We start from the raw sequence: 26,159 nt of genomic DNA, 5'->3' as shown, positions 1-26,159 counted from the left end.
CTCGAAGAATTGGCTTGAGACTCTCCATACTTGACCGTGATATGAACCGGCATATATTTGAACAGCGGATTGCTGGACTGTGTTGAATCTCGGCGGGTTATGAATGACCGTGTCCATTGATCCATCTGGTGTAGGCAAGGGCCATAACTTGATGGTCACTTTTGTAATGATGAATTGTTCTGCATAAGAAATTTCACAGGCGGGAGTAATTGTTCTCGAAGAATATAAAAATATATTAATAGAAATTTGACAGGATAGATTTCACCTGATATGTTTTATCGAGATTTATCAGCTGTAGGGTTGCAGCAAGGGTGACAGAGGTGGCGGCTTAAAACGCGGCACCGGGCGGCTCAGAAAGGATCCTCCGGGTCATGTTTTACCACTTTTTTTTTGTCCACGCAAGCTGCTCACGGGTCACATACTTGCCAAATCACCATTGCTGGTCACAGCTTTACCTCAGAGGTCGAAGACATCTCCGTTGACTGCGCCCGTGAGTGGCGGGCTGCGATGATAATGTAACAGGAATCAACCAGTACATGATTGTACCGGTGCTTCGTTGGCTGCATAATTTCCAGAGTCTGCCTTAGATATCTGATCGCTTTTCCCAAAATATTGAAACATAACCATGTGTCCCCTTAACCGCTGCTGTTAAATGACTCTCGTGATCAACAGGACCATTAACTGCCACTCCAAAATCAGAAAGCTTCGCGTCATAGTCTCTGAAATAACTGAAGATTTTTAACATGCTGCTCGACCGGGTTGAGGCGTGAGAGGAAGCAGCACTCAGCAATGGCGGCCTGGCGAGACCCGGCAGCAGAGACGGGGGTTCGCGGCTGTCTCGGAAACGGGGGCAAGAAGCGTCGCGGAGGCAGCAACGGCTGACCACCGCCGCAGCGGCGGCTCACGGGTTAAGGCCGGCGCGTGCGAGGATGACCCGGCCGGGGCGGCTCAGCGTGGTCACGGCCGGGTAGGAGTGAAACCACGGGGGCGGCTCACTCACGGCGGAGATGTAGCGGTGGGTCGACGAAGCAGCTCCAAGGCAGAGCGGGTCACTCGGTGGCGGTTCGAAGAGGAGCACGGCTGGTCGGGGTGCGGCCATTGACCCGGCGGCGGAGGCGGGCCGTGATGAGGTCGCTCGAGGATGACTCTGCCGCAGGGGCATGGCCGGTTTGACCGCAGCAGCCGGGGCGACTTGTCGGCGGCCGCAGCAATGGAGGCGGTCCGACCCCTCGAAGTGAGGCGGCGACTTGCTGGTGGTGGTTGGCGACGTCCCGGCGGCGAGACGCGGCGCAGACGCGACAAGAGCAGACCCGCGATGGTGACTTGGAGTCGGCCGGCAGGGCGGCTCATGGCGAATGGTTGAGGCGGTGGCCAGCGGGGTCGAGACTGCTCAGCCGGGGCGGCTCAACTCGGCTGTGACGGCGGCTCGGCAAGGCGGCGACTTGGCGAGTCCGCGGCGGCGGCGAAGACGACCAGGCCGATTCGATGTGCTGCAGTAGAAGCAGCTTGGCGCATCAGGTGGCTCACGGCGAGGCCTGCGAGGCAACGGAGCAAGTTGACGGAGGCGGCAAGTCACATGCGACGGGGCGGCTCGGGCGACGCGCTGAAGGCACCGATGACTGGGAGGCCACGCCGGCCAAGGGAGGCCGCGCGGATGCCGGGTCAACGCTATCTTCCCTTTCCGATCATAATTGACTTTAGGGAACAAAAAAGATGCAGTGGCAAGTCTGGAGCTAACGACTTGAGGCCGTACAACGGAGTTTGAGGAGCAGAGATAACCCGGAAGACGGTTTGAAGCTTTAGGTGAGCGCGAGGCCGGGGTGTGGGTGCGAACCAGCGGGCGCTCGAAGTGGAAGCAGACCAGAGGTGGTGCCGGCATCGGAGGACGAGTTGAACGACAGCGGCTCAGCAGCAGGATGCCAACAAAGCGAGTTACCGGGGCAGCGCGGTGACCCGGAGGTGTACGTCCGCGATGGTGGCTCAAGGCGGAAACGGTGGAGGCAGTCAGCACATTGGAATTCTCGTTCCTCGTGTCAGTACTAATTGTACCATGACTTGATTTTATAGCTCTTGACTTTTCAGCCCCCGCTTATCCTTCCCTTACAGCCTGTTTAGTAAACACTTGGGCAAGGGCATGGGAGTTTGCACAAAGATGTTTATGAAGGGATTAGGTATGGGAAATAGATTTTTACTCCCATTCCCTTGTTTGGCATATGATAGGATTTGGCGTGGGATAAAACTCTCCTCACGAATTAACAGGGTACCCCCTGGGAATAAATTGATGGGAATTGGCTTTCCCAACTTCCAGTCCCCTTCCCACTTAAACTTCCATTCCCTCTAATCAAATAGTGGATTTTTAATCTTCTTATCCCTGAACTCCCATTCCCCATCTCTAATTCCCCTGAACCAAACACGCTGTTACTGGTTGTTTGGATAGCGATGATTAGCCATGAGTTTGTAGAAAATAGGTTTTTAGCCGATTTTATGTAAAATCAGTTTTACTAGTTTGTTTTTGACTAATCAGTTTATGAGCAATCATGTTTGGAGTAAGAGAAGTTAACGCTGGCTTCTCTTGTTTCTTGTTTTAGATATATATCTCTCCGGTGAGATCCCGTGAGATGAGGAAGGAGCAGGCTGCCAGAAAAGAATGGCATGGCCTGAGTCTGTTAGGATCCAGTATTTACAAAACGGGTTTATAGGAAAACTACTAATTCTCGTTTTTCCAATAAACTTGAAATTCTAGGTTTCTGAGAACCACGTTTTTTATATCCGTGGATTAGTTGAAACAGCCAAACAAGATTTTATTTGGTTAGACGATTTTTCTAATTTGTAGAGATTGCGTTTTGTATATTTTATCCATCCAAACAACCCCTTAACCAGCAGGCGTGGACGCAGGAGCAGAGACGAGGCCAGCTAACCATAGGACGGCTCAAAGCAGGCAATTTTGTAGTAGCAGAAGATGCGCCGGCCGTTACGGCGGCGGCTTGCCAGAACGGCTTGGCGAAGAAAAAATCACGGCCAGCAGTGGTGGCGGCTCGCCGGCAGCGGGCGACGGGTTTAATGAGGCGACGGCCGGTGAACTCGGAGCGCAGTCCGGCTCGTAAGTGAAGCTAAGGCAGAAACGCGCGCCGGCCACGGCAGAAATATTGTAACAGAGGCGAGGTGAGTCGGACAGGCAGGTTTGACTCCTCCAGGTCGTCGCCCTCTCTTTTTTTTTAAACGGGCCGAGCAACTTTTTGTAACCGATGATAGATCTTGCTGGACGTAGCATTTAATGGTAAAAAACAATGGCTGGACTAATACTCTGTACTAGCGCAAGTACTAGTGCCATCACACGTACTAGTGGATAATCCCTTGTTAGAGTATGAAACAAAATGGAGCTCTCCCGTGCGTTTGGATTCTCGGCCGTCGGATTAGCCATCCAAACTTATCGAAGCCGTCGGATCTTCATCTGAATCGATACTGGCCGTCGGATCTTCGTCTGGATCGATTGTGCCCGTCGGATCGAACGAAACACTGCTAATAGTGCCACCGCCTGTAAATCCCGTGACCCATCAAGGGCATTATCGTCTTTTCACACGCAAGAGTATAACAAGCAGCACACCTGTTTGTAAACCTAGCTGCCTTTCTCCTTTCCCACTTCCCTCGCCCCGACTCCCCTCTCTCTTCCTCTCGTCCCTCACGCCGCCACCCTGCCTCCTCTCCTCCCCTTCTCCTCCTCCCGTCCTCGCCTCCGCCGCCGTCGCCCCCAACCCAGGCGACCCCTCCCCTTCTCTCTATGGCCGTGGATCCACCCCAATAGCTCAGGCAGCGGTCGGATCCGGCGACTCCTTCCTCCAACTCGTGTCGGACGTCACCTGGAGTGGAGAGGAGAGGAGAGGCAGATCCCGCTACCACCGGCGACCTCCCTCCCCCTTCCTCAGATGGGTGGGCAGGGCAACACCGCCTGAAACCCTAGCCCCGCCCCTCACCCACCCACCCATGGATGGACGGACGGGGACGGGGTGACGACGGCGGCGGCGGATCCGCACCCACCTTCTTTACTGCCGCGTCGGCGTCGGCCCTCGACACCGACGAACGCTGGTTCTTCCTCCTCATCCACGACGCCCATCTCTGGCCATGGCGACCTCGGATCTCCGGCCATGGTTGGTTCCCTCCTGTCCTCCCTCCCCTTGTCTTCTCTGTTTCTTCATCTCCCCTCCCTCTCATTCCTCCTGTGTTTGATTTGTTTTGTGTTGTGTGCAGGTTGCTCAGATGTTGTTGCTGCTGCTGCTGCTGCTGCAGGTGGACGTGGTGAGCTCCATCCCATATTTCTACCCTGCTGAAGCACATACTGATGATGTGGAGTTTTTCAAGTATGTTGAAGCAAAACTCATCTGCTTTGTATATTAGGCCAAGCACCCGAGCATATGTGTTCCCTGACCTTTGTTTCAATTTTTTAGACTGCCAGCTATAAAGCTTAGGGAAGAATAGCGCAACATGGATACATAAACCCACGATGGGTGGACGGTGAGCTATTGGTACTCAATGGCAAGGTAAAATAAAACATCTGGCACTTTTGGTTTGCATTTGCAGCAGCACTGCTAGAATTCTACTGAAATAAGTGTCTAAGCATCACCATCATGTATAAGTTGTGCACGCTGAAATAGTTGTATTCAATTTTGGAGACTTTTAGAGTATAGTGCTACTGTTTCCATTTGGAAGACATCAATATAGTGTTTCCAATTCCAGGATTATATTTCTGGATCTAAGTAGCATATATTTCTAGCATCCTTCCGTGCTAAGCATTTTAGAGAAATCTAACTTTGAGAGAAATATAGTGTTTTCTATTTGTAAAACTATAGAGATTATACAAATATTGGATGCCAGAATATAGTGTTTCCATGATTGCTTCGGCTAAAGCTTATAGATTGTTTTCTCTCAATGTTAGATATGTTTATTGATGTCGTCCAAGTACTCATTTGATGCCACTTCCTGACTTTTGTAGAGTTTTATATCTTGGCAAAGTACTTGGTAAAGAAATGATAAGTAAATATGAGGTCTCGAAAGTTCTGTGTATTTTCAGAGCATGGAAACTAAATAAACACTTTGAGTCCATCATTTTGTGTTCGAAAGCGCTTCAGATTCTGTTTATTTGCTAACGTGGGCGTTGGACATGTTACTCATGCAGTCATTAATTTCTTCATTAGAGTATTTCCGTTAGTGTCATGTTTGAGCCATTAACTACTTTGGTGTTTATTCACGGTCTGGAAAACATTCTGGATCACCACATGTAAATAGGCTAGATTGACTTCTATATTTTGACAGACAAGTTTACTAATGGTCAGCTTTCTTCAGGTATTCTGATTCATAGTTGCCTGTAGGGAATTTCTTGGTACTAATGAGAAAATATCAGTATTGAAACAAGAAATACTTCTTATATTTTGTTTGTGATAGGTCGAATAAAAGGTTGTGGCCGTCCATTGTGGCTATAAGTATTTATTTCCAAAAATCTGGTAATAACGCTCTATGTAATCCATGACGATACTAATATCAAACCAAGATGCTGTTGATTTTTCTACTTTTAGTTAGTGGAAAGAAGAGGACGTTGTTCATATATGAAGTAAAAGAAAGTCATGCAGTACCTTGCTGTGATTATTAGCCTATTGTGATACTCAAAACCTAACAATGAAAATGTTTTATGACTGAAAGTTTGACGTGATCTCAAGTATGATTTGCTAATGTTGGTTACAGGATCTCCAGTCTGACAACAAAAGAAAGGGCTGCTGCCCTATTATCGTCGTCATCCTCACGGTTAGTTACATTAGCAAACCCTGTAACCAACATTTAGGCTCCCCCCTTCTCTTTCTCTCTGATCCATCCATCCTCAGATTCACCCATGTCTTCTCAACACTCAGGCTCCCCCATTCTCTTTCTCTCTGATCCATGTTTTCTATGTCTTAACATACATGTCTTTGCGTGTGCGTGCAGCAGCTCGGCAGAGACATAAGAGGAGGTCACCGGGAGACGACGGAAGATCAAAGGAGGATGGATGAGTGCATCACTACAGTACTACCCTGTTTCTCCTTGTTGGCAGGGCTGACTCGATTTCATACGAAAGGAGGATGAGTGCATCACTACACTTTTTCATAGGTACACTGGTTTCAGTAGTTTCAGCCTCCTGCAAGTCATCATGTAGTTTCCGTACGAAACCTTTCACTTTCAGTTCATAAGAAGCAAAAGAAAGTTATTCAGTACCTTGCAATTATTTTGTGATTATTAGCCTATTGTGATACTCAAGACCTGATAAAGAAATTGTTTACTGACTGAATGTTTGACATGATCTCCAGTCTGATGTGCTAATCTATTTAAGTTCTGTATGACTGGTGTTGAATCTAGATTTGGTTGACATAATTAAATGTGGATGGTAAGATCACAACTTTGATTTCTCGGTATTGCACGTAGAGTGTACATGAAGATTTAAGTTCTGTATGACTGGTGCTGAATCTTGATTTGGTTGACATAATTAAATGTAGATGGTAAGATTACAACTTTGATTTGTCGGTATTACACGTAGAGTGTACATGAAGTTGGTGTATATTTAATTCACAAGAGTTTATTTTAGATATGGATAGGTGCCTACAGATTGGCTGTAGTGATTTTTGTTCTGGCATACAAAGCCAGTAATATGATTTGTTTTGTTCTGAAATTCAGTTACACAAATCAATTTTTTTGTCTTTTATAGACTTATAGTCATTGTTGATGCATGATTTGTTCAGAGAGGATTTTCTCTGTAGCCTACCGTCGGAGTAAATAGCCATGGATAGCCTAGCCGGCTTTCCCTGGCCCTTCTGAAAAAATTACGAGCCCGTCCGGCTCTCAAGAATCCAAGACATGGGGCCGCCTTCCCCTTGCTGGCTGTCACCCAGGCCGGCTTTCGGAAGGCGGCCTGACTTTAGCCCTCATGAAGAAAGCCATGGGAGGGCCGACTTCGAGAAGCCGGCCGCGAGGAGGCCGACTCCAAGAAGCCGGCTCCCATAAAGCGGTCGAGACCGTACCCTCAAAGTTTGCATCCACCTAGCGGCGATGAGACGGGGCGTGGCTACAGTAAAGCCTGCCACCCCCAAATCCCGGAGCACGATCGGCACAGTGCGCCGTACGGGTGACCATGACCCGCCCGGCGCAACACTGTTGCCATGCCGACCCTGACGCCATCCACGACGGACTACCAGCGCGGCCCACGGGCGGTGGGTCCCTTCGGGCAGAGAGACACCCGAAGGCGGCCACACCTCCCCCAGTCGGCCCAAGAGAGAGCCGGCTCCCCGCAGCCGGCTTGCCATCTTCCTCGAAGGAGATGCCCCATTAAGGAGACAAGACGTGGTGAGGCTACAGTAATCGCCCGCCGGGCGGCGGTACTGTAGCCACGCCTACCACGACGAAGCCCACGTCACCAAGATGGAGCAACAGTAGCCAGCTGCCGACCAGGTCCCGGACAGTGGGGCCTGCCTGTCGACCAAGGAGCCGGCAGCCGGCGGGACCCACCAGTCGGCGGGCCCCAGCGGCCGGCGCAGAAGCCGGCGAGCGCAGTCACAGACGGCTGGGCTCCGCGCCCAGTCAGATTACCATTGTACCCCCGGGGGGGTAGGCCTATATAAACCCCCCGGGGCACCCATGCAAAGGGTGGGACCCCCAGCTAGTTTTAGACACCACACAAGGAGAAGAAGCAAGCTAGCCGTGCCCTTCTTCCTCCCACCGAACAGCTCAAAGAGCATTGTGTAGCTACTTGTCCATCTAGTGATCATGCGGAGACCCCGCAGAGCAGCAGTAGGGGTGTTATCTCCACGGAGAGCCCTAAAGCTGGGTAAGATTCGCCGGCGTGCATGTCTTCGCCTCATCTCGTTTCCCGGCACCGGCGACGTCTTACTGGCTCCCACAATGATAAGCCACCCGTTGGCATATGTCGCACCTACCACCCGACATTTGGTGCCCACCGTGGGGCCAGGTGCACCGTCGTCCGGAGACCTGTTCTGGACGGGAACCCTCTTCCTCCCCAGCGAGCGTAGCCAGCCCGGCACGCCCGATGGCGCTTGCCACGAAGCGCTGCAAGGCGTCACCAGCATCTGCGCGGCGAGCAGCCTCGCCAATCTCCTCGACGAAACCCTCATCTCCGACGAGCTCGCCTCCGATGCGGGCACCGACCACCTCGCCAACCTCCTCGGCCAGCTCCATGTCTCCAGCGAGCCCGCTGTGGATCTGAAGTCGGTTGGCTCCACCGACCCGATGCCTGTCGACTCCGACACGGCCTCCTTCGACACCTTCCCCACCAACGTCGCGATCTACAACGACCCGCTTCCTCGGACCGACGGCCGTGATACTGTCACCACCGAAGTGATGGTCGTCGGCCACGGCGGCCCGGCCGACGAGAGCGCCCACGACGCCCCGCACGCGGCGGCCCACGACTTGTCCACCCCCCTCCCGGCTGATGCCGACGACGAAGCACTGGAGGCGCGCCCCCTCGCCCTCCTCGCAGAGGGCTGGAGGCTGGCTTCCGTGAGACGCCTCACTGAGGCCTACCAGCGCGAAGCTGACCGCGCCGCCTTCGGCACGCCGGCCCCGGGCGGGCCAAGCCGGGCCGGCATTGTCAAGCAACGCGGCGCCGTCATCGTCGATATGCTGGGAGTCGACCGCCCGGTCTATGCCACTCCGCTCGAGAACTTGCGTGCCGCCCAGGCGGCCGTGGACGAGTTGGACGGCTTGGAGGCCGAAGAACTCCCCCACATGACCCGGCGCATCCAGCAACTGATTGACCCGGCCGCACGGCGGCACAAAAGCCGACGCCCGCGCGGGAAGCCCTCCCCCGTGCCAAGATCATGGCGCGACGTCCCGGACACCGACTACGAGAAACGCCCGCGCGCGGCGCGAGAAAGAGCTGGCGGCCAGCCGAAGCCGGACCCGAATCTCCATCGAGCGAGACGCGGACGACCATCCCCGAGCCATGGAATGGCGGGGCAACCCGCCTCCTCCTCGACCCCGTGGAGAGAGATATCCCACCCCTCCGCCAGTGGCGCACCCGACTCTCAGAGGCCGACTAGGTCGCCGCGAAGGAGTCGGCGAGAACAACGCCCGCCATCGGATCGACCGCCTGGTGCGATCCCTGGTGCTGGAAGAAGAAGGCGATGTCGGCCCGCCTTGTTTCGGCCCCCGCATCCGCGACGAGCCTTTCCCCAAAGGGTTCTCGCTCCCAAGAGACACGCCCAAGTACAACGGCTCCGTGAAGCCGGAAGATTGGTTGATCGACTACTCCACGACGGTCAGCATAGCCAACGGCAACCGGCGCGTTGCCGTGAAGTACGTGCCCCTCATGCTGCAAGGCACGGCGCGGACCTGGCTCAACAGCCTCAAGCCTCTCAGCATCAACAGCTGGCTAGATTTCACCGAAGCTTTCATCCGCAACTTCACCAGCACCTACAAGCGGGCCCCCAAGGCCAGGCAGCTCTCCCTGTGCGTACAGGGCCCAGCCGAGTCCACTCGCGACTACCTCACGCGTTGGGCCGAGCTCCGCAATTCTTGCGAGGGGGTGCACGAGGTGCAAGCCATTGAATACTTCACTGCCGGGTGCCGAGAAGGTACCCTCCTCAAGCACAAGCTCCTCTGCGACGAGCCGACTACCCTCGACGAGCTTCTGGACATAGCAGACAAATACGCCACCGCCGACTCTTCGATGAAGACCGAGCTCTGGGTAGACGCGTCCGGGAAAGTACTCAACCCGGCGCCCAAGACGCCGGCAGGGGATTCCGGCCGACGCCCACACCCGAACGACCACAAGCGCAAGGGCCTTGCGCCGCCTCCCGCCAGTCGGCAGGTGGCCACGGTCGAAGACGCGCTGCCTGAAGGGCGACCCGCGCCCAAGAAGCCCAAGGGAGGCCGGCCGGCTTGGCAGCCGGCTTTCTCCTACGAGCAAACTCTCGACGCCCCGTGCAAATTCCATAGCGGCGCGAAGCCGTCCAACCACACAACCCGGAAGTGCCATTGGCTCACCCGAATCTCTAAAGGCGAGGGGCTCGCGCCGCCTCCGCCTGCCGGCCCGCCGCCTCCGGCTCCGCCGCCTCCGGCCACTCGGCCCGCAGTCGGAGCCGTGCACGACGAATTCCCTGACGAGCAAGCAACCTACATCGTCTTTACAAGCCAGCTCGAAGACCGGCGCGGCAAACGCTGAGAGCACCAGGAAGTCAGCGTGGTCGCTGCCAACCCCGCCGGACACATGCATTGGTCAGAAAAACCCATCAGCTGGAGCCGGGCCGACCATCCAGAGGTGATGCCGTCTCCCGGCTCTTATGCGTTGGTCCTGGAAGCCACCCTCGCGACGGACAGACGTGCTGCCCGCTTCTCCCGCGTGCTGATAGACGGCGGGAGCAGCATCAACATCCTGTACCGTGACACCCTGGAGAAGCTAAATGTCAAGATGAAGCAGCTCATGCCTACTCGGACAGTGTTTCATGGCATCGTACCCAGCTTGTCCTGCGCCCCCATTGGCAAGATCAAGATTGATGTACTCTTTGGGGACAAGGAGCATTTCCGCTGGGAAGCAATCTGGTTTGAAGTGGTGGACCTGGAGAGCCCCTACCACGCGTTGCTAGGCCGACCCGCCTTGGCCAGGTTCATGGCAGTTCCCCACTATGCATACCTCAAGATGAAGATACCAAGTTCCAAGGGCGTCATCACCGTAGCCGGTGATTACAAGAAGTCTTCCAAGTGCGCTGCCGCCAGCAGCCGGCTGGCCGAGTCCCTTGTGATTGCCGAAGAGAAGAAGATGTTGGACCGGGTCGTGGCCATGGCCAGCAAGCAGCCGAACCAGTCCCCCGACCCCAAGGAGTATGATGCCCAAGGAACTTTCCAGCCGGCCAAAGAAACCAAGAAGATACCCCTTGACCCCGAGCACCCCGAGAGATTTGCCGTCATCGGGGCAAGCCTGAACAGCAAATAGGAAGGCGAGCTCGCCGATTTCCTCCGTGAGAATCGGGACATCTTTGCATGGTCCCCCAAGGACATGTCGGGTGTTCCGAAGGAATTTGCCGAGCACAAACTACAAGTCCGAAAAGACGCGAAACCAGTCAAGCAGCCCCTCCGCCGACTATCAGAGGAAAAGAGAAGGATTGTAGGGGAGGAGATAGCCCGGCTTCTGGCAGCCGGCTTCATTATGGAAGTCTTCTTTCCAGAGTGGCTTGCCAACCCGGTCCTCGTGTTAAAGAAGAACAACAAGTGGCGCATGTGTATAGACTACACAAGCCTCAACAAGGCCTGCCCTAAAGATCCCTTTGCCCTGCCGAGGATTGACCAAGTGATAGACTCCACGCCCGGATGCGATCTGTTGAGTTTCTTGGATGCTTACTCAGGATATCACCAGATAAAGGTAGATCCGGACGACTGCCTGAAGACCGCCTTCATCACGCCATTTGGAGCCTTCTGCTACCTGACTATGACATTCGACGTAAGAAATGCCGGTGCCACTTTTCAGCGTTGCATGCAGAAGTGCCTCCTCAAGCAACTCGGCAGAAACGCTCATGTCTACGTGGACGACATTGTGGTGAAGACGGAGAAGCGCGGCACCTTGCTGGAAGACCTCAAAGAAACGTTTGAGAACCTACGCCGGTTCCAAATCAAGCTCAACCCCGAGAAATGCGTGTTCGGAGTGCCAGCCGGCCAGCTCCTAGGCTTCTTGGTCTCCGAACGCGGCATCGAATGCAACCCGGTGAAGATCAAGGCCATCGAGAGAATGGCGATCCCCACCAAGCTTCGAGACATCCAAAAGTTTACCGGATGCTTGGCCTCCTTGAACCGCTTCATCAGCCGGCTCGGAGAGAAAGCTCTCCCCCTATACCGCCTCATGAAGAAGAGCACTCACTTCGAGTGGAACGACCAGGCCGACCAAGCTTTTCACGAGCTGAAGAAGATGCTGGCCACGCCGCCCGTCCTAGCGGCGCCGACTGAGAAAGAGCCCATGCTCCTTTACATTGCCGCAACCAGCCGGGTGGTCAGCGCCATCATCGTAGTCCAATGCCCAGAAGAAGGCCGAGCCCAGCCGGTCCAAAGGCCGGTGTATTATTTGAGCGAGGTGCTGTCCGCTTCAAAGCAGAACTACCCGCACTACCAGAAGATGTGTTACGGCGTGTACTTCACCGCCAAGAAGCTGAAGCCCTACTTTCAAGAGCATCCCGTCACGGTCGTATGCACCGTCCCGCTGGCCGAGATCATAGGCAGCCGGGACGCATCCGGCCGGGTGGCGAAATGGGCCATCGAGCTGGCCCCTTACACAATCTTCTACCAGCCCCACACCGCCATCAAGTCCCAAGCACTGGCCGACTTCCTCATCGACTGGGCCGAGACCCAGTACCTGCCGCCGGCTCCCGACTCCACCCATTGGCGCATGCACTTTGACGGGTCCAAGATGCGCACCGGCTTGGGAGCCGGCGTCGTCCTTACCTCTCCCATAGGCAACAAGCTCAGATACACGCTGCAGATTCACTTTGCCGCCTCCAACAATGTAGCCGAGTACGAGGCACTCATACACGGGCTTCGGCTTGCCAAGGAACTCGGCATCCGCCGGATCCTATGTTATGGCGACTCCGACTTGGTGGTTCAGCAATCATCCGGCGACTGGGACGCCAAGGACGCAAATATGGCAAGCTACCGCTTCCTGGTTCAACAACTCAGCGGATACTTTGAAGGATGCGAGTTCCTCCACGTACCGCGAGCCGACAACGAGCCAGCCGATGCCCTGGCTCGAATAGGCTCCACTCGGCAAGCAATACCAACCGGCGTCGCTCTACAACGCCTCCTCAAGCCGTCCATCAAGCCGTCTCCAGAGTCCGATTCCATCTTTGTACCGCCTGACCCCGACGCGGCCGGGTCTGGCTCGATGAACCAAGCAGGCGCCCCCGGGACTTCAGTAGTCGGCCCGGGGACTTCGGCAACCGGCTCGGGGACTGCCACACCCGGCTCGGGGACTGCAGTAGCCGGCCCGGGGACTGCACCAACACAACAGCCGGCGGCCGACTCTAGCATTTCACCACCCAGCCCGCCCACCCTGGTGGCAGTAGCCACATTGGCAGTAGGAGAAGTCGCGGCTCCGTCATGGGCTCAGTCCATCCTCAACTTCCTAGTAAACCAAGATCTGCTGGCTGACGAAACAGAGGCAACACAAGTCCAACGTCGAGCCAAAGCATACACAATCGTCAACAGAGAACTCATCAAGCGCAGTGTCACTGGAGTCCTCCAACGGTGCGTCGAGCAAGAGAAGGGCATTGCAATCCTCAGATACATTCACCAAGGAGAATGTGGCCACCATGCGGCTTAAAGATCACTCGTCGCCAAAGCTTTCCGCCATGGTTTCTTCTGGCCGACTACTTTGGATGACGCTAAAGAATTAGTTAAATATTGCAAAGGGTGCCAACTCTTCAGCTCCAAGCAACACATGCTGGCTTCGGCACTCAAGACCATTCCCCTCACCTGGCCCTTCGCCGTTTGGGGACTGGACATGGTGGGCTCATTCAAGACGGCGCGCAGCGGCATGACGCATTTGCTCATCGCCGTGGACAAATTCACCAAGTGGATTGAGGCAAAGCCGATCAAGAAGCTGAATGGGCCGACTGCTGTGACATTCATCGCAGACATAACAACTCGGTACGGCGTGCCACACAGCATCATCACCGACAATGGCACGAATTTTGCCAAAGGAGCCTTGGCACGTTTCTGCGCAGCCCAAGGTATCCGGCTGGACTTAGCGTCCGTCGCCCACCCGCAGTCAAACGGCCAGGTCGAGCGAGCCAACGGCCTCATCCTCTCCGGCATCAAGCCCCGACTGGTCGTACCACTGGAGCGTTCAGCCGGCTGTTGGCTCGATGAGCTGTCGGCTGTCCTCTGGAGTCTGCGCACTACCCCAAACAAGTCAACCGGCTTCACTCCTTTCTTCCTCGTGTACGGTGCCGAGGCGATCATCCCAACCGACATCGAGTTCGACTGGCCCAGGGTAACCATGTACACGGAGGCGGAGGGCAAGGAAGCACGAGAAGACGGCGTCGACCTGCTAGAAGAAGGCCGGCTGTTAGCCCTCAGCCGGTCTGCCATCTACCAGCAGGGTTTGCGCCGCTACCACAGTCGGAAGGTCAGGCCAAGATCTTTCCAAGAGGGCGATCTTGTGCTCTGGCTGATCCAGCGAACAGCCGGCCAGCACAAGCACTCGGCCCCTTGGGAGGGCCCCTTCGTCATCAGCAGAGCTCTAGGCAACGACTCCTACTACCTAATCGACGCGCAGAAGCCCAACGCACGCAAGAGAGACGACTCCGGCAAGGAGTCGGAACGACCATGGAACGCCAACCTCCTTCGAAGATTTTATAGTTGAAATGCAGTATGTATCACGCTAACTTTTGTACTAAATACGAGACAATAGGCCCCCCGAGGAGGGCTCGGGGACTGCCATCTTTTATCTATGAATGAAAAGTATCATGCTTATGACCTTGTCATTTCATTTACTTGTTCCGTCCGGCACCGGGTTCGACTAGTCGGCCCGGGGACTGGCCGACTGGAGTTATATTAGAAGTCCTACCCGTGGTCAGACAAGTAGTGTGCCGACACCCAAGCTTAGCTCTTGCCAAAGTCGCAGTTCGAAGAACCGGCTGTCCGGCTGGCAAGAGTCAAAAGCAGGAAAGGATGCCCACACGGAAAATAGCCAGGGACCAATGGACTAATATAACGAAAGCCGGTTTGCCACCTACCACCGACCGACTACCAAAGTAGCCGGCCGGCCGGTATCCATTCACTTCACTTCAATCCAAGAAAGCTCGAGTACTTGCCTCCCCAAAGAGGGAAGGCGGCAAAGGAAAAAGCCTAAGGATAAAAAGCATACGCGAATGGAAACCAAACATGCACATAATAATATTTACATAAAAGACCTCCAAGAGGCCAGCATTCAACATAGTTTGGATACACCCCCAGTGGGTGGAACTACGAAAGCTTAATAAAGATTGTTCAAAAGGCAACAAGCAGGAAAAATAAGGACGGCAGGTCAAGCTGGCGGAGCGACCGACGAGCCGGGCTGGTCGGCGGAGACGGTTGTGCCGGCTGAAGGAGTGGCCGGCTGGCAAACCTCGGCTTGCTCACCGCCTCCCGCAGAGGGCGCGCTTCCACGCGCCTTGTTGCTGGAGGCACGGTCAGCCTGAGGCTGGCCGGTTGTTCCACTAGCCGGCTCGACGTCTTCACCGTCCTCTTCTTCGTCATCCTCGCCCTCGTCGCTGGAGGCGATCTCCTCTGCCGAGTCCTCGCCCACCGCCGGGTTCAGCCCGAACCACTCCTTCGGCTGGGCAACGCCGTCATCATTGATTTCAGGTGCAAAAACGCTGATGTCGGTGCACTGGGCGATTGTCGAAGCACGCTGGGCGATAGCCGGCCGCACCTCCTCCAGCTCCGCGTCGGCCTCCAGCCGCCAAGTGCGCAGCTGGTCCAGGTTCAGCCCTGGGTACCAAGCTCGAACGAACTCCAACGCCCGCCCGGCTCCCAGACGGGCCGCCGACGCCTTCCAAGCTTCAAAGCGACCGACTGCGACCTCCAGCCAGCCAGCAGTCTGGCTTGGGGTGCGGGGGATCGTCTCGCCGGGCCAGAGGGCGGCCAACACCTGCGCCCCGGCACGTTGGAGCCGGTGAAGCATATGGTGAGCCGGCTGCAGCCGCGCTTGGACAGCCAAGAGCTGCTCCTCAAGCGTCCGATTCGCGTCCGGCGCGATGTTGACCCCCGCCTGACGGCGCGCCTCGCGATGGGCCTCGATGGTTTGGGCGGCGAAGGCTGAGTAGCCGGGAAAGTAGTCTGCACAAGAAAATATGGAAACCGGCCGGCCAGGTTCGCCAGCCGGCCACTCCTCCAGCCGACCACTCCTTCAGATCTTGGTTTACTAGGAAGTTGAGGATGGACTGAGCCCATGACGGAGCCGCGACTTCTCCTACTGCCAATGTGGCTACTGCCACCAGGGTGGGCGGGCTGGGTGGTGAAATGCTGGAGTCGGCCGCCGGCTGTTGTGTTGGTGCAGTCCCCGGGCCGGCTACTGCAGTCCCCGAGCCGGGTGTGGCAGTCCCCGAGCCGGTTGCCGAAGTCCCCGGGCCGACTACTGAAGTCCCGGGGTCGCCTGCTTGGTTCTTCGAGCTGGACCCGGCCGCGTCGGGGTCAGGCGGTACGAAGATGGAATCGGACTCTGAAGATGGCTTGATGGACGACTTGAGGAGGCGTTGTAGAGCGACGCCGGTTGGTATTGCTTGCCGAGTGGAGCCTATTCGAGCCAGGGCATCGGCTGGCTCGTTGTCGGCTCGCGGTACGTGGAGGAACTCGCATCCTTCAAAGTATCCGCTGAGTTGTTGAACCAGGAAGCGGTAGCTTGCCATATTTGCGTCCTTGGCGTCCCAGTCGCCGGATGATTGCTGAACCACCAAGTCGGAGTCGCCATAACATAGGATCCGGCGGATGCCGAGTTCCTTGGCAAGCCGAAGCCCGTGTATGAGTGCCTCGTACTCGGCTACATTGTTGGAGGCGGCAAAGTGAATCTGCAGCGTGTATCTGAGCTTGTCGCCTTTGGGAGAGGTAAGGACGACGCCGGCTCCCAAGCCGGTGCGCATCTTGGACCCGTCAAAGTGCATGCGCCAATGGGTGGAGTCGGGAGCCGGCGGCAGGTACTGGGTCTCGGCCCAGTCGACGAGGAAGTCGGCCAGTGCTTGGGACTTGATGGCGGTGCGGGGCTGGTAGAAGATTGTGTAAGGGGCCAGCTCGATGGCCCATTTCGCCACCCGGCCGGATGCGTCCCGGCTGCCTATGATCTCGGCCAGCGGGGCGGTGCATACGACCGTGACGGGATGCTCTTGAAAGTAGGGCTTCAGCTTCTTGGCGGTGAAGTACACGCCGTAACACATCTTCTGGTAGTGCGGGTAGTTCTGCTTTGAAGCGGACAGCACCTCGCTCAAATAATACACCGGCCTTTGGACCGGCTGGGCTCGGCCTTCTTCTGGGCGTTGGACTACGATGACGGTGCTGACCACCCGGCTGGTTGCGGCAATGTAAAGGAGCATGGGCTCTTTCTCAGTCGGCGCCGCTAGGACGGGCGGCGTGGCCAGCATCTTCTTCAGCTCGTGAAAAGCTTGGTCGGCCTGGTCGTTCCACTCGAAGTGAGTGCTCTTCTTCATGAGGCGGTAGAGGGGGAGAGCTTTCTCTCCGAGCCGGCTGATGAAGCGGTTCAAGGAGGCCAAGCATCCGGTGAACTTTTGGATGTCTCGAAGCTTGGTGGGGATCGCCATTCTCTCGATGGCCTTGATCTTCACCGGGTTGCATTCGATGCCGCGTTCGGAGACCAGGAAGCCTAGGAGCTGGCCGGCTGGCACTCCGAACACGCATTTCTCGGGGTTGAGCTTGATTTGGAACCGGCGTAGGTTCTCAAACGTTTCTTTGAGGTCTTCCAGCAAGGTGCCGCGCTTCTCCGTCTTCACCACAATGTCGTCCACGTAGACGTGAGCGTTTCTGCCGAGTTGCTTGAGGAGGCACTTCTGCATGCAACGCTGAAAAGTGGCACCGGCATTTCTTAAGCCGAATGTCATAGTCAGGTAGCAGAAGGCTCCAAATGGCGTGATGAAGGCGGTCTTCAGGCGGTCGTCCGGATCTAGCTTTATCTGGTGATATCCTGAGTAAGCATCCAAGAAACTCAACAGCTCGCATCCGGCCGTGGAGTCTATCACTTGGTCAATCCTCGGCAGGGCAAAGGGATCTTTAGGGCAGGCCTTGTTGAGGCTTGTGTAGTCTATACACATGCGCCACTTGTTGTTCTTCTTTAACACGAGGACCGGGTTGGCAAGCCACTCTGGAAAGAAGACTTCCATAATGAAGCCGGCTGCCAGAAGCCGGGCTATCTCCTCCCCTACAATCCTTCTCTTTTCCTCTGATAGTCGGCGGAGGGGCTGCTTGACTGGTTTCGCGTCTTTTCGGACGTTGTAGTTTGTGCTCGGCGAATTCCTTCGGAACACCCGGCATGTCCTTGGGGGACCATGCAAAGATGTCCCGATTCTCACGGAGGAAATCGGCGAGCTCGCCTTCCTATTTGCTGTTCAGGCTTGCCCCGATGACGGCAAACCTCTCGGGGTGCTCGGGGTCAAGGGGTATCTTCTTGGTTTCTTTGGCCGGCTGGAAAGATCCTTGGGCATCATACTCCTTGGGGTCGGGGGACTGGTTCGGCTGCTTGCTGGCCATGGCCACGACCCGGTCCAACATCTTCCTTCTCTTCGGCAATCACAAGGGACTCGGCCAGCCGGCTGCTGGCGGCAGCGCACTTGGAAGACTTCTTGTAATCACCGGCTACGGTGATGACGCCCTTGGAACTTGGTATCTTCATCTTGAGGTATGCATAGTGGGGAACTGCCATGAACCTGGCCAAGGCGGGTCGGCCTAGCAACGCGTGGTAGGGGCTCTCCAGGTCCACCACTTCAAACCAGATTGCTTCCCAGCGGAAATGCTCCTTGTCCCCAAAGAGTACATCAATCTTGATCTTGCCAATGGGGGCGCAGGACAAGCCGGGTACGATGCCATGAAACACTGTCCGAGTAGGCATGAGCTGCTTCGTCTTGACATTTAGCTTCTCTAGGGTGTCACGGTACAGGATGTTGATGCTGCTCCCGCCGTCTATCAGCACGCGGGAGAAGCGGGCAGCGCGTCTGTCCGTCGCGAGGGTGGCTTCCAGGACCAACGCATAAGAGCCGGGAGACGGCATCACCTCTGGATGGTCGGCCCGGCTCCAGCTGATGGGTTTTTCTGACCAATGCATGTGTTCGGCGGGGTTGGCAGCGACCACGCTGACTTCCTGGTGCTCTCAGCATTTGCCGCGCCGGCCTTCGAGCTGGCTTGTAAAGATGATGTAGGTTGCTTGCTCGTCGGGGAATTCGTCGTGCACGGCTCCGACTGCGGGCCGAGCGGCCGGAGGCGGTGGGCCGGCAGGCGGAGGCAGCGCGAGCCCCTCGCCTTTAGAGATTCGGGTGAGCCAATGGCACTTCCGGGTTGTGTGGTTGGACGGCTTCGCGCCGCTATGGCATTTGCACGGGGCATCGAGAGTTTGCTCGTAGGAGAAAGCCGGCTGCCAAGCCGGCCGGCCGCCCTTGGGTTTCTTGGGTGCGGGTCGCCCTTCAGGCAGCGCGTCTTCGACCGTGGCCACCTACCGACTGGCGGGAGGCGGCGCAGGGCCCTTGCGCTTGTGGTCGTTCGGGTGTGGGCGTCGGCCGGAATCCCCTGCCGGCGTCTTGGGCACCGTGTTGAGTACTTTCCCGGACGCGTCTACCCGGAGCTCGGTCTTCATCGAAGAGTCGGCGGTGGCGTATTTGTCTGCTATGTCCAGAAGCTCGTCGAGGGTAGTCGGCTCATCGCAGAGGAGCTTGTGCTTGAGAAGGGTACCTTCTCGGCAGCCGGCAGTGAAGTATTCGATGGCTTGCACCTCGTGCACCCCCTCACAAGAATTGCGGAGCTCGGCCCAACGCGTGAGGTAGTCGCGAGTGGACTCGGCTGGGCCCTGTACGCACAGGGAGAGCTGCCTGGGCTTGGGGGCCCGCTTGTAGGTGCTGGTGAAGTTGTGGATGAAAGCTTCGGTGAAATCTAGCCAGCTGTTGATGCTGAGAGGCTTGAGGCTGTTGAGCCAGGTCCGCGCCGTGCCTTGCAGCATGAGGGGCACGTACTTCACGGCAACGCGCCGGTTGCCGTTGGCTATGCTGACCGCCGTGGAGTAGTCGATCAACCAATCTTCCAGCTTCACGGAGCCGTTGTACTTGGGCGTGTCTCTTGGGAGCGAGAACCCTTTGGGGAAAGGCTCGTCGTGGATGCGAGGGCCGAAACAAGGCAGGCCGACATCGTCTTCTTCTTCCAGCGCCAGGGATCGCGCCAGGCGGTCGATCCGATGGCGGGCGTCGTTCTCGCCGACTCCTTCGCGGCGACCTAGTCGGCCGCTGAGAGTCGGGTGCGCCACTGGCGGCGGGGTGGGATATCTCTCTCCACGGGGTCGAGGAGGAGGCGGGTTGCCCCGCCATTCCATGGCTCGGGGATGGCCGTCCGCATCTCGCTCGATGGAGATTCGGGTCCGGCTTCGGCTGGCCGCCGGCTCTTTCTCGCGCCGCGCGCGGGCGTTGCTCGTAGTCGGTGTCCGGGACGTCGCGCCGTGATATCGGCGCGGGGGAGGGCTTCCCGCGCGGGCGTCGGCTTTGTGTCGCCGTGCGGCCGGGTCAATCAGTTGCTGGATGCGCCGGGTCATGTGGGGGAGTTCTTCGGCCTCCAAGCCGTCCAACTCGTCCACGGCCGCCTGGGCGGCACGCAAGGTCTCGAGCGGAGTGGCATAGACCGGGCGGTCGACTCCTAGCATGTCAGCGATGACGGCGCCGCGTTGCTTGACAATGCCGGCCCAGCTTGGCCTGCCCGGGGCCGGCGTGCCGAAGGCGGCGCGGTCAGCTTCGTGCTGGTAGGCCTCAGTGAGGCGTCTCACGGAAGCCAACCTCCGGCCCTCTGCGAGGAGGGCGAGGCGGCGTGCCTCCAGTGCTTCGTCGTCGGCATCAGCCAGGAGGGGGGTGGACAAGTCGTGGGCCGCCGCGTGCGGGGCGTCGTGGGCGCTCTCGTCGGCCGGGCCGCCGTGGTCGACGACCATCACTTCGGTGGTGATAGTATCGCGGCCGTCGGTCCGAGGAAGCGGGTCGTTGTAGATCGCGACGTTGGTGGGGAAGGTGTCGAAGGAGGCCGTGTCGGAGTCGACAGGCATCGGGTCGGTGGAGCCAACCGACTCCAGATCCACAGCGGGCTCGCTGGAGACATGGAGCTGGCCGAGGAGGTTGGCGAGGTGGTCGGTGCCCGCATCGGAGGCGAGCTCGTTGGAGATGAGGGTTTCATCGAGGAGATTGGCGAGGCTGCTCGCTGCGCAGATGCTGGTGACGCCTTGCAGCGCGTCGTGGCAAGCGCCATCAGGCGTGCCGGGCTGGCTACGCTCGCTGGGGAGGAAGAGGGTTCCCGTCCAGAACAGGTCTCCGGACGACGGTGCACCTGGCCCCACGGTGGGCGCACAGTGACGATATCATCTACAGTGTATCTGTCCCTGGGCACTGTTTTATAAAGTGCACCAGGAACAAAGAGGCATGCACATCATGTACCTAGGCATGGTGCCCCATGCCCACTTGCCCCCCACGCCACTACCTAGCTTAGGTAGTAAGCTACCACCATGCCTATATAAAGCACCCATCCATCCATTCACCAGCGAGGCCACACCACATGCACGAGGCCACACCACATGCACGAGGCCGGCCACAATGGCTCCCTGGGCATTCTCACACACTCCACGCATGCATGCATACTAGCTAGCAAGCAAGCTAGCTAGCGCACACATATCCATTCAGCCTAGCACACACTTGTGCTCATATGCATATACGGGATCAGATGCACCTGGCACTGATAACAGATACAGCTCCAGGAGCACTTTATACTGCCCGATGTACACCCCCGGTAGATACACTCAGACATGCAGCAGTAGGAGTATTATCTCTACGGAGAGCTCCGAAGCTGGGTAAACCACCGCGTGCTACTCGCATACCCGCTCCCGGGCCTATTAGCAGCAGTCTTACCCACACACTAAGCTCTTGTGGCATCTGTCGACTCGCAAGCCCCCCGTGAGAATACCACGACACCTACAAGCTTTACATTTGCCAACTGAGCTTATATTTCTGTCAAATCACTAAAATAGTATGGTATTTTTAACTAAAAAATAATATAAATAGCATGGTATTCTAATCTGCAGTTCTAGGCTGTGCATAGTGAAAACGATTTTGTATCAACAATTCATTCATGAGAAACATTTAAATTGCTTTATCTATGCGATGGGCATTTATTTGATTGAATATGCTTGGTACATTCTTTCTGAGACTTTGCTGCTAAACTGTATTTATACAAATAACTCATGCACGCTAATTACATACTTGAATGGTTAATGGGCTCACTATTCTATAGTAGAATTTCTACTTTTGTTTCTCTGATATTTAATTAATCTTCAGGCACTACCAATATACTGAACTATGACTTAAATTATTTGGCAAACTTCATGAGTGAGTTGAGATTGAAGGTTATTACTGGCTATTGATGTGATGGCACCTATTATGGCAAACTTCATGAGTGACCAAATATCAGGTATCTGCCAAACACTCACATAATGCCCTTCTAAATAAGGTTAAGTTCATAATGAGGAAACAAACTTTTGGACTGGTGGAGCAAATATTACCAATCACCACTACTTCAAACCCATGGGATTGAATGCAAAGAAATCTGTAGCTTAATCATGTGCTTATACATCATGCTTTGTTGTCCTCAAATATTTTATCTAGGACAAAATTTCTTTGAGATAACCTGTTTTGTCTTATCTTGCCTTAACTTCGCCTCACCTCAAGTGCCCCAGTCGCTCTCTTCCGCGCCCGTGTTCTCTTTGCTGCCGGTCGTGCTTGCGTGATTGATTCCATTCGCCACTTTGCAGGTGGACCAGGATCTGAGGGCTTTGTTCTATTTGTCGGTCACCCTTGCCTTGGCACTAGCCGTGCAATGGAAGAGGTTCGTTCTTGCTCCACTTTTGAAGATGCTTTTACTACTCGCTGTGTGCGATGATGTTACTCATTTAGGTTTGTTCTTTTGAGCCGCAGGGGTGTGGTTTTGGGTTTGGTTGTGCTTTCAAGATCCGTTGATGTTGTACCTGCTGTGGAACTTTGACGTGTCTATTGTCTGTTGCCGTTGTTAGGGTCTGCTCTTCTCTGGACCACGGTTCAATAGGTGCTTCTCTTTTACCGTTCTATTATCAAGGCATTCATGTATCCATTCACTCTGTTTTCATGAATAATGCTTGAGCATTCTGATCCTCACTTTTGTGATTTTGTTGTTAAACTGTACAGAAATAACTCATGCATTGCTAATTCCCTACTTGAAGGCTACTGCTGTGAAGGCACCTGTCATGGAAAACTTCACGAGTGAGCAAATATCAGGTTTCTGGCAAGCACCGACATACACGAGTGATTCAGAACATGTGCTTTGTATCTAGGTTGTCTTGGTCTAGAGCTTTTATCGCCTCTTCACAATCTATTAGAAAAAAAACTTTTACCTGAATCATCATGTTGAAGATATATTCCTATCATTACACATACTTGATATTTAATGTCATGTGTACTGCATAATCTTTTGTACTCTATCCACTTACCCAGGATTCTATGATCTCCAATGATAGTGGAATTGGACTCGAAAAATTTATCAGTTGCTTAGCTTTGTTTGAATAATAAGTAGAAAGTAAAAAAATTAATTGTACAAACCAATAAAGCTCTAAATAAGTTTAAGTTCATAATGCAGATTGGTCCCTACAAAGGGAGTTTTTTTTGTTGCATTGCTTGCTTTATTTTGTATGTTGCTCTTTTCCACAGTCGACCAGGAGACAAATTTGGTATCAACCCTTGTCCTTGATCTTTGCAGAAGAGGTTTTTGTTCTTTTATTTGATATATTGGTGCTAAAAGACAAGTCATGAGTCAGTGGCAGGGTAGTCGAGATGGATCTATCTAAGTACTTATATAAGTATGTTGTTGGTCTGCTTGCTTTGGTTTATCCAGTTTTTGCCTTTAAATGAACTAACTCAAATTCGTATTTATGCTTGATGGGTGATTGGATATGAGATCTTCAGAAAGGTGGTTTTATTTACACAAGTAAACGCAAATTCACGTCGTTTAGTTATGGTGTGTGTATATACAGTTGATGCTGCACTGATGTATAACTTGATGTTTCTGAAACCCTAAAAAAACTTGGTGTTTCTGCAATTTCTAGAGTGTTTGTCTGGTAAATGTCATCGGTGACTTCCCTGATATTTCAGGTGCTCAATTTGCAAAGCTTCTCAAACAGCTAGGTTGTTTATCTATTATTTTACTCTCCATGTCATCTCTGCATCTTTTTTCTTCAGTTTTGTTATGTGGTTTGCTATGCAACCTTCGGTGTTGTGGTGCATATAACTTCTGATGGTCTCATTTCTGGTAGCAAAGCTATCGCCTTTTGTTGCTTCATCAGCATTGCTTACTTTTACATGGGAGTAGCTTGGCTTTAAAGGTTTGTTTTGTTTTCTTCATACGACCTGTTTCGACTGCTGAGTTCAATTTGCAACTCTCCATACTTCAAAGCTACTACACTTGACGAGAAATACTCACGCATATGTTTTCTTATTCATCTCAGCACCCATCCTCATAGAACCATCATTAGAATGAGCAAAGCGCCACTTCATTTAGAGAAGAAAGGAAGGAGAAGAATGGCTCTATTCCTTGATGCTGAAGTCCTTGAAGTAATTACATGAAGGTGGTGAGTGATCTGATCTTGACTAACAGCCTTTTTCTCTTCAATGGTTAATGATTTTCTCAAGTTTCTTTGCATGGAAAAGAGTATATCTATGTTAGACCTTACAGAAGCATCTATATGCATTTTCCCTATGCCTGCTGCAAGATTCATTATGCACACAGTATTAACTGCAATTAAACTGGTATTTAAAGATGAGTTTATTTAAGGTTCTACTCCCTCCATTTTTAAAATATAAGCCCTTTAATATATTTCAATACAGACTACATACGGATGTATATAGACATATTTAAGAGTATAGATTCACTTATTTTTCTCCATACGTAGTCCCTATTAAAATCTCTGAAAGGTACATTTATGAACAGAGGGAGTACATTCCAATCGCTTGCGCGGGAGAGGCTGTATGCTCATGCTATTTGTTTCTTGGCTTTTGTGTTGTTGCTACCTGTATCTGTTGTATTACTATGGTGGACTGTGAGATGTATGTCGCTGGTTGTGTCTATATGTGATCTGTTTTTTTTAAACATTTATATGTGATCTGTTTGTGTATGACTGTTTATTGTTCTATTTGCATCCAGCTTTGTGGTTGTGATATTAGTGTGGTCTTATGCTGCGTGCCCCTCAACCAATATCTTGCTTTTTTTATATTTGCAATGCTTCGATGACTGTATTATCAAATTGGATATGATTGTACCCGGCGTGGTGGATATGACTGAACCCGGCAGCACTGCTGCCGGGTGCGGTAAGCCGCATTTCCTACCGAGTGGAGTAGTAGCTGATAGCAACTCCAATGGGGTGACCCATTTCGTCCGCCCGCGTCCGTTTGGGTCGGCGCGGACAAAAGTGGCGGCCCAATGCACCGATCCAAATGGACGCACATCCGTTTTTCGTCCGCGGGCGACCCATTTTGAAGCCGGATTTGCGTCGGCGCGGACACGAGACAGGCGCGCGCGCCTACTCCTCTCCCCGGGCCCGCCTGTCGGTGGCAGCCACAACCATTTCCCCTCATTTTCCCCAAAAACGCTGCCGCCAGCGCTCAACCCACAACCAGCAATGGAGGACGCCATCGACCTTGACGCCGCCGCCGGCCTTGCCTACCTTGCCTCGTCCGTCGCCGCCGCCCCCTTTGGGAAAGGCAAGCCTCATGCGGCGCGCAAGACCGCCACGGCAACCAAGCCGAAGAATGTGCTGACGCCCGAACAGCGGGCAAGGGAGTCGGCCAAGAGGAAGGGCTGGAGGCATGCCGCGGACGCGAGGAATGAGGCCGCCGTGCAGGCCGCCGCCGCCGCGCAGTAGGAGTTCACCAATGCCCGCGTCGCCGCTGCAACGAGGGAGGCGCTCTACATGCTTGGGGTAAACCCTAGCTAGCACAGCCTCGTCCAAGCCACCGTCGCCACGGCCAGTGCCGGCTTGTCGGCGTTTCCTCGGATGGTGATGCCCGACTCACCCCGCGCATCGGTTTGCAACCCGGTCCCCGGCTTCCACGTCTACCCGCAGGCCTCCCGCCTCTCCGGGGAGTGCTCACCCAACGTGAGCGTGGTCGGTGGCTCGTCGTCCGACGGCACGAGGAAACGCGCACGACAGACGCCGGCCGGCGGTCTCCCGGACGCCCGTAACTTGTTCGAGGAAATGACGTCCGCCGTCGACGAGGACTACATGCAACACCTCATCTTCGAGGGTGGTGCGCCGGGCGCTGGCTACGATCCCGAGGATACGCAAAGCCAGGACGGCCGCGGGGCATTCACGCCGACTGCTGGCTATGATCCCGATCAGGCGGCCTTCA

The 26,159-nt window shown here is 54.7% G+C and overlaps 1 long non-coding RNA gene across 13 annotated transcripts; it reads left to right on the top strand.

Annotated features, from left to right (window-relative positions):
- Window positions 1-3,628: 3,628 nt before the first annotated feature.
- On the top strand, window positions 3,629-24,925 carry LOC125520360. 13 transcript variants are annotated; one of them, XR_007288647.1, is made up of 12 exons: window positions 3,629-4,145; window positions 4,246-4,355; window positions 4,443-4,535; window positions 5,734-5,793; window positions 5,971-6,132; window positions 22,065-22,197; window positions 22,538-22,611; window positions 22,701-22,827; window positions 22,947-23,036; window positions 23,994-24,136; window positions 24,260-24,382; window positions 24,742-24,925. It is a non-coding gene; the product is annotated as an uncharacterized LOC125520360 (long non-coding RNA). The 13 variants fall into 13 exon arrangements; XR_007288652.1 differs by having other exon boundaries at window positions 22,982-23,036; window positions 23,994-24,382; XR_007288653.1 differs by lacking the exon at window positions 23,994-24,136.
- Window positions 24,926-26,159: the final 1,234 nt, after the last annotated feature.

This window comes from Triticum urartu, chromosome 7 (genome assembly GCF_003073215.2).
Source record: "Triticum urartu cultivar G1812 chromosome 7, Tu2.1, whole genome shotgun sequence".
Classification (NCBI taxonomy): domain Eukaryota; kingdom Viridiplantae; phylum Streptophyta; class Magnoliopsida; order Poales; family Poaceae; genus Triticum; species Triticum urartu.
The sequence above is the reverse complement of the archived record's forward strand: the minus strand, read 5'-3'. Positions and strand labels throughout refer to the sequence as shown.